The following is an 8,533-nucleotide window of genomic DNA, read 5'->3' as shown; positions in this document are numbered from 1 at the left end:
GTCGACGCTAGAGGAGGAGGAGCCGAGGTGGTGCCGCCGGCTGACAAGCGGCTTCCTCCGCCTCTGTTTGGGCGACGCGGAAGCGATGCCTTAGGCCCTGTCCCTGTTTGGCTTCAGGTCGGAGACCGCTTTTTTGTTATTGTTTTCTTGTGGTGCGCGATACGATCTTGTAGCGTGGGAACCAGAGGGAGAGAAAAGTAGTGTTCCAGTTGGAGCCTCAGCAAAAATGAGAGGACTCAGAGCATATATGTATTATTACTTTAAAAAAAAGATTATTTTTATTTGTTTCGAATGGTTGGGAAATAAAAGGTATGCTTTTGAAACACCTAAGGGAAGGGATAGGTTCTCTTTTATTCTGAAAATTTCACAATAGGGGGAGCTTCACAATTGGGAGGATTGTTAGTCTAGGACAGCGCTGTCCAGCAGAAACGTAAAAACATAACGCGAGCCGTGAGCCACAACATAATTTTTTTTTTTAAAGATGGAGATAACCAACATCTTATTTAACCCACTATATGCAGTATATTATTAGTTCATTGTGAAATCTATAGAAACTACTGAACTATTTATTTTTGTATCTTGTCTTTGAAATCGGTATGTTTTATATCTATCAGTTCAGTTCAGTCCCTCAGTCCTTTCCGACTTTGTGACCCCATGGACTGCAGCACGTCAGGCCTCCCTGTGCATCACCAACTCCAGGAGTTTACCCAAACTCATGTACATTAAGTTGGTGATGCCATCCAACCATCTCATCTTATGTCGTCCCCCTCTCCTCCTGCCCTCAATCTTTCCCAGCATCAGGGTCTTTTCAAATGAGTCAGCTCTTCACATCAGGTGGCCAAATGAACACCCAGGACTGATCTCCTTTAGGATGGACTGGTTGGATCTCCTTGCAGTCCAAGGGACTCTCAAGAGTCTTCTCCAACACCACAGTTCAAAAGCATCAATTCTTCTGTGCTCAGCTTTCTTTACAGTCCCAACTCTCACATCCATACATGACCACTGGAAAAACCATAGCCTTGACTAGACAGACCTTTGTTGGTAAAGTATTGTCTTTGCTTTTTAATATGCTGTCTAGGTTGGTCATAACTTTCCTTCCAAGGAGTAAGCGTCTTTAAATTTCATGGCTGCAGTCACCACCTGCAGTGATTTTGGAGCCCCCCCAAATAAAGTCAGCCACTGTTCCCACTGTTTCCCCGTCTATTTGCCATGAAGTGATGGACGGGATGCCATGATCTTAGTTTTCTGAATGACACCTATCAGCTCATCTAAATTCGGACTGGTCAGATTTTGGGAGCTTAATAGCCCCACGTGTCTAGTGGCTACCTTACTGAACATCATGGGTGTAGATCTGGAGACTGGCAGCACTGGCATCACCTGGGAGCTTATTAAAAAAGCGCATTCTTGGCTCTTATCTATGTCTCCAGCAGGTTTTCCCCTTTAACATGAACCCCACATGACTGGTATGTACATAAAAGTTTGAGAAGCACTTCCTTCTGGTGAACCAACCTGTGGGCCAAGCAGACTACCCTGATTCCAGTATTCTTGCCTGGAGAATCCCATGTGGACAGAGGAGCCTGGCGGGCTACAGTCTATGGGGTCGCAAAGAGTCAGACACGATTTAGTGACTGAATAACAACAAGGATCATTGGGGAGTCATATTAGAATTCTGCCTGTCGCAGGTTCTGACTGCCAAGTCCCACTCCTCTAGTCCTACTGAACTATGTTTTGAGCGTCACAGTAACCCTTAAAAGTGCTTTTGCTTGTCTTATTCCCTGCCTTTAGAAACAATATGAGCAAAAACATCTTTCCTTGCTCTTTAAAAAAAAAAAAAATATATATATATATATATATAATATATATATATAATTTAAGGTACAGCTTAAATCCTGGATTGTAGAAAAAAATCCGTCAACTGCTGTTTGCTTCCTCTGAATTCTGTAACACGAATGTGACAATATCAGGTTTCTTTATGATACTACCTTGTACATTTTGAACGCTAAACTCTCGAGTAGTTCTTCCTTCAACCAGCTAGAATGGAAGTATCTGAGGGCGGTATAAGAAATGTGTTTTTATTTTTTTCTTCCATAAAGCTTGATACTTAAGTGGTTAGTTTATTTCATTTTTATACTCCCCAAAAGGTAGCTTTCCCATTTTATGTGAATAAAGCAATGAAAAATTCTAACTCAAATAAAACTGTTGCTGCCAATTTTTGACATCCAAATAGATCACTTGTGTGCATGCTCAGTTGCTCCAGACTGGTATGTACATAAAAGTCTGAGAAGCCCTTCCTTGGGACCGACTCTTGGGACCCCATGAACTGTAGCCCACCAGGCTCCCCTGTTCGTGGGACTCTCTAAGCAAGAATACAAGAGTGGGTTGCCATGCCTTCCTCCAGGGGATCTTCCCAACCCAGGGACTGAACCCTCCTCTTATATGTCTCCTGCATTTGCAGGTGGATTCTTTACTACTAGCACCACCTGGGAAGCCCAGATCACTTGCTACCTGTCTTTTTATTCTAAGACTTGATATTTCTTTTTACATTTTAAGCACATACTTGTTCTTTATGGTTAGATAAAACCTTTCGAAATATAAGATGGTAGTTATCAAAATTGCTAATAATCTGTAAATTGTGATTCAATTCTTAGTTGAACAAATGATAGGAAAGCTCATAACTGTATGTAATTTGGTTTTTCAACATAAAATATTTTAGCAAATATGCCCTTAATCACTATCATAAATTATAGACTTTTTAAGCTGAGACTTGGACAGTGGTAAAATGATCTTGCTGGATTATTCATTTCCTCCCTGGGGCCACTTTATCTGAATGTTGCAAAGGATCTGTACTTTTTTATTTCTTAGAGAAAATACTTAAGCTATAAATATGCCTGAGAGAGTTATTATAACACCCTGGTTTAAATTCTGCTGATTATCTTTTGCTTCATGGTGAACCAACGTAAATCTCTGTGGCATAAATTTTAAGCTTTAGACCATGATTTATTATATTTCATAGGTTTTTTGGCTGGACTCAGCTGGTAGTTCTGCTCCTCCTGCTGTTAGTTGGGGGTCACTCATGAGGCTGCATTCAGCTGGGACCTCGGCTGGGGCTGGCATGTTCCCAAATGCTTCCACTCATGTCTAGTGCTCACCTGGAATAACTGAAATGGCTAGGGTTGTCCGGGCCTCTGTCTCTCAGTCCCAGTAGTTACCGAGATTTCTTACATGGTGGCTCAAGGCTCCCAAAGAGTGAAAGTAGAAGCTCCTTGAGGGCCAGGCCCAGAACTGGCAAAGGGTCACTTCTGCATTCTGTTGATCAAAGAAGGTAACAAGGCTAGCCCAGATTTAAGGGGAAATGGAAATAGACTCATCTTGATAAGTGAAGCAGCATGTTTGGTCAGGAATAGAAGGAACTATTGGCAGCCTGCTACTGCTGCTGCTAAGTCGCTTGTCGTGTCTGACTCTGTGACCCCATAGATGGCAGCCCACCAGGCTCCCCCGTCCTTGGGATTCTCCAGGCAAGAATACTGGAGTGGGTTGCCATTTCCTTCTCCAGTATATGAAAGTGAAAGTGAAGTTGCTCAGTCGTGTCCGACTCTTTTGCGACTCCATGGACTGCAGCCTACTACGTGTAGTTAATTCCTTTAGTGATTTTGAATTGGTGCGGGTTGAAAGGGTGAATTTCTGTACTAGGAAGGGAGGCTAGTCACAGAGGAAGGGCTATATAGGTATATCTCCCAACAGCTGTATGCAAAGTGAAGAGGAGTTTCAACAGGGGGACAAAGGATACCTAAGTAGTAATTTCACTAGAAATTATGAAATACAGTAATTTCATTTAGAAATAGTCAGGGAGTCTGAAGCACGAGGACTACTTTGGATGAGACCAAGTGTCAAATCAGCTCCGGATTCTAACTCACAGTGACACCAGGGCTGCTCTGAGCATATCGTGATGGTCAGCCTCGAAAGAATTTTCCTGACGCAAACATAAAAAGTTGCACAGAAACCCCCAAATGCCGAAAAGACAGCATATGGAATAGGAGAAAATATTTGCAAATGATGTGACAATGATGGGACAGACAAGGGCTTAATTTCCAAAATATATAAACAATCCATACAAACAAAACAACAAAAAACCAAACAACCCAATCAAAAAATGGGCAGACAACCTTAACGGACATTTCTCCACAGAAGACACATGGATGGCCAGTGGGCAAGTGAAAAGATGCTCTACATCATTAATTATCAGAAAAATGCAAATCAGAACTACAGTGGGGTACCACCTCACACCAACAGAATGGCTGCCATTAAAATGCCTACAAACAACAAATGCTGGAGAGGGTATGGAGAAAAGGGAACCCTCCTACACTGTTGGTGGGAATAATAGTTGGTACAGCCACTAGGGAAAACAGTATGGGGTTCAGATAACTAAAAACAGGACTTTTTTAATGCTGTGATCAAGCAATCCCTCTCCTGGGAATATACCTGGACAAAACTATAATTAAAAAGATACACGCCTCCCCACCCCATGGCAGCACTGTTCACAATAGCCAAAACATGGCAACAACCTAAATGTCCGTCAACATATGAATGGATAAAGAAGATGTGGTATAGATATACAGTGGAATACTACTTAGCCATGAAGAGAACAAAACGATGCCATCGGCAGTAGTAACATGAATGCAACTAGAGATGATCATACCAAGTGTAGTTGTCAGTAGGAGAAAGATAAATACCATACAATATTACTTACATATGGAAACTAAAATATGGCACAAAAGAGCTTATATGCAAAACAGAACCAGAGACACAGAGAACAGACTTGTAGTTGCCAGAGGGGTGGCAGGGAGGGAGAGGGATGGACTGAGAGTTTGGGGTTGGTAGATGCAAACTATTACATTCAGAATGGATAAACAGTAAGGTCCTAATATATAGCACAGAGAGCTATTCTCAATATCCTGTGGTAAACCATAATGGAAAAGAATATAAAAAAGAGTGTGTGTGTATATATATATATATATGCATATATAAAACTGAGTCACTTTGCTGTATAGCAGAGATAGGCACAACATTGTAAATCAACTATAATTTAAAATAAAGAATTTTCTTGATACAGACTTACCAGCCATTAATTTATCCAAATCCTTGCAGCTGTTAATACATTTGGGAATGAGAGTTTCTGTGGAGTGATTGTATTGTGACTGTTCAGTCTCTAAGTAACTAAAGGTCATATCCACCCCCGCCCCCAGTTTTTACTCCCTCACATACACCCAACTTTCAGTGTCCTGATTTTATGATTGAATCTGGGCTTCCCTGGCAGCTCAGCTGGTAACGAACCCACCTGTAATGCAGGAGGCCCAGGTTCGATTCCTGGGTTGGGAAGGTCCTCTGGAGAAGGGATAGGCTACCCACTCCAGTATTCTTAGGCTTCTCTTGTGGCTCAGCTGGTAAAGAATCCGCCTGCAATGAGGGAGACCTGGGTTCAATCCCTGGGTTGGGAAGATCCCCTGGAAGAGGGCATAGCAACCCACTTCAGTATTCTTGCCTGGAGAATCCATGGAAAAAAGAGCCTGGTGGCTATATAGTTTCAGTCCAGTTCCAGTTCAGTCAGTTTCGTCCGACTCTTTGCGACCCCATGAACCACAGCACACCAGGCCTCCCTGTCCATCACCAACTCCTGGAGTCCACCCAAACCCATGTCCATTGAGTTGGTGATGCCATCCAGCCATCTCATCCTCTGTCGTCCCCTTCTCCTCCTGCCCTCAGTCTTTCCCAGCATCAGGGTCTTTACAAATGAGTCAGCTCTTCACATCAGGTGGCTAAAGTATTGGAGTTTCAGCTTCAGCATCAGTCCTACCAGTGAACACCCGGGACTGATCTCCTTTAGGATGGACTGGTTGGATCTCCTTGCAGTCCAAGGGACTCTCAAGAGTCTTCTCCAACACCACAGTTCAAAAGCATCAATTCTGTGGCACTCAGCTTTCTTTACAGTCCAACTCTCACATCCATACATGACCACTGGAAAAACCATAGCCTTGACTAGACGGACCTTTGTTGACAAAGTAATGTCTCTACTTTTGAATATGCTGTCTAGGTTGGTCATAACTTTCCTGCCAAGGAGTAAGCGTCTTTTAATTTCATGGCTGCAATTACCATCTGCAGTGATTTTGGAGCCCAGAAAAATAAAGTCAGCCACTGTTTCCCCCATCTGTTTGCCATGAAATGATGGGACCAGATGCCATGATCTTAGTTTTCTGAATGTTGAGCTTTAAGCCAACGTTTTCACTCTCCTCTTTCACTTTCATCAAGAGGCTCTTTAGTTCCTCTTCACTTTCTGCGATAAGGATGGTGTCATCTGCATATCTGAGCTTATTGATATTTCTCCCGGCAATCTTGATTCCAGCTTGTGCTTCCTCCAGCCCAGCGTTTCTCCTGATGTACTCTGCATGTAAGTTAAATAAGCAGGGTGATAATATACAGCCTTGACGTACTCCTTTTCCTATTTGGAACCAGTCTGTTTTCATGGGGTTGCAAAGAGTCGGATACGACTGAACGACTAAGCACGATTAAATTCAAGTGAATTCTATTAAAACTATTTAGTGAGTTTGTGTCTTTTGATCTTACCCATCACTATAGCAGCATACTAAGTTTTAGTTGTTTCTTCTAGAAATACCCTTCCCTCTTTTATTTGCTTTTCTTGGTTCCAATTCTACTTAACATTATTTCTTGAACACAAATTGGAAGTGTATGTACTAGTTTATCTTGGCTTTCTCTCATCTTATTTCAATTATCATCTATGTTGAACAGAATTTTACTTGATTTTACTTGTGGCTATGTTAAACATACAACTTCTAGGAATAAATCTAGAGTTTCTTAGGATTTTGATAGATTTCATTTATCTAAGTTTTAGCTTCCATCACACTTGCTATAATTAAATCCCACTTGCTGTTTTCTACACATCAGAACAGAAAATGGGGAGGAAGGATAGTGAGCTGAGGGAGCACTCAGGTGGCCCTGTACCCAGCTTGGGCAGAAAGGCTTCCCATGGGGAGTGAAATCTAGTCTGACCTGAAAAAGGAATGTTAGCCTGGTGAGTGTAGGAGAGAGAATCAGGGAACAAAGATTTTCCAGACAGAGGTGCCTGCCCAGTATCAGAAAGAGCCCCTTGAGTTACTGAAAGTAGTTCACCACAGATGAGTTTAGGGATTCTGGGATTATGAAGCTAAGCACTGGTATTCTTAAGGCCAGGTGTTCTGCATGTTTTATTGCCTCTATTTCAAATGCCTTTCCTTGAAATCTCCACTAGGCTGGCTCCAAATCATCATCTAGGACTCCGCTCAAATGAATTCCACAAACTTCTTCTAACCATTTCTATGCTAGCTTTTAGAGACATTCACCTTAAATGCTTCAGGGTCCTCATGATGCTTCTCTCTGAAATCAGCTTATCAGGCTCTGCATAACAGGATGTAAACTCCATGTGAGTTTGCCTATCTTGTTCACCACTATATCCTCAGCATAAAACACTGCCTTCAAGTTACTACTGAATGCTTACCACCATTGTTTTCAGTGCTTTCGGTTATCAGTTAACAAAATGCAAAAACCCTAACCTTTGTGGCTTTCTAGCCACATTATATTTTACCAGGGGGAGACACTAAGAATATAGTATATTTTAAATTATAATTTTGTTAGAAGTTGGCAAATGCTCCAGAGCACATAGAGTAGGTAAGTGGATTCTGGAGTCTTGGCAGGGAACAAAGCAGGTGTTGTGGTGTTAAACAGGATTCTTTGAGACGACCTTTGAGGAGTTGAGGCGGTGGAGTTAGGCAGATACGTGACTAGAAGTGCAGACTGCAAGGTAGGCGCGTGTCTTGGCCTAGCCTGCATGAAGCTACTGGGCAGAGCAGTGGAGGATGAGAGTAGCAGCTAAAGTCAGAAATGTTTGATTTTTATTCTAAAATGAGGAAGGAGTCATGGAACATCTTCAAGGAGAAGAGTGGATGTTTCTTTGTTGCTGTGTTTAGAGCAAGCTATACAGTCAAGTGTAATAGCTTGGAAATCAATCGGGAGGCTATCATGAAATTCCAGGCAAGAAAGGATGGACATAGACATTTGGCAGTCCTCAGCACGTAGATGGTATCAGAGCCATAGGAATGGATGTGATCACTAAGCAAATTTAGGTAGCTTGTACTGATCCCTCCTTGGTGCTTCTTAACAAAGGCTGGAAAATCTTTTTAATAAAGTCTGATAGTCAAATCAAGAAGTTCCTTTACATACTGAGGGAAGAAATTATTCCATTATGTCTGTCAAGTGTCTGATGTTTTGCTTTGATAGAAACAACCCAATTCTTTTTTCAGAAGGTTATTAGCTTCTAAAAATAAATCCAAAAGGCTGAAGATTAAAGATAACTGGCAATACTGAATTCTTTGAATGAAGAGCAGTATTTTGTCCATCTTTGTATTTTCATGGTCTGACACACTGTTTGGCATACAAGAAGCAAGAGATGTTAATGAATATCTAAGAAATTGAAGATACCATAATG

This window comes from Ovis canadensis, chromosome 15 (genome assembly GCF_042477335.2).
Source record: "Ovis canadensis isolate MfBH-ARS-UI-01 breed Bighorn chromosome 15, ARS-UI_OviCan_v2, whole genome shotgun sequence".
Lineage (NCBI taxonomy): Eukaryota > Metazoa > Chordata > Mammalia > Artiodactyla > Bovidae > Ovis > Ovis canadensis.
This window is presented reverse-complemented; position numbering follows the sequence as displayed.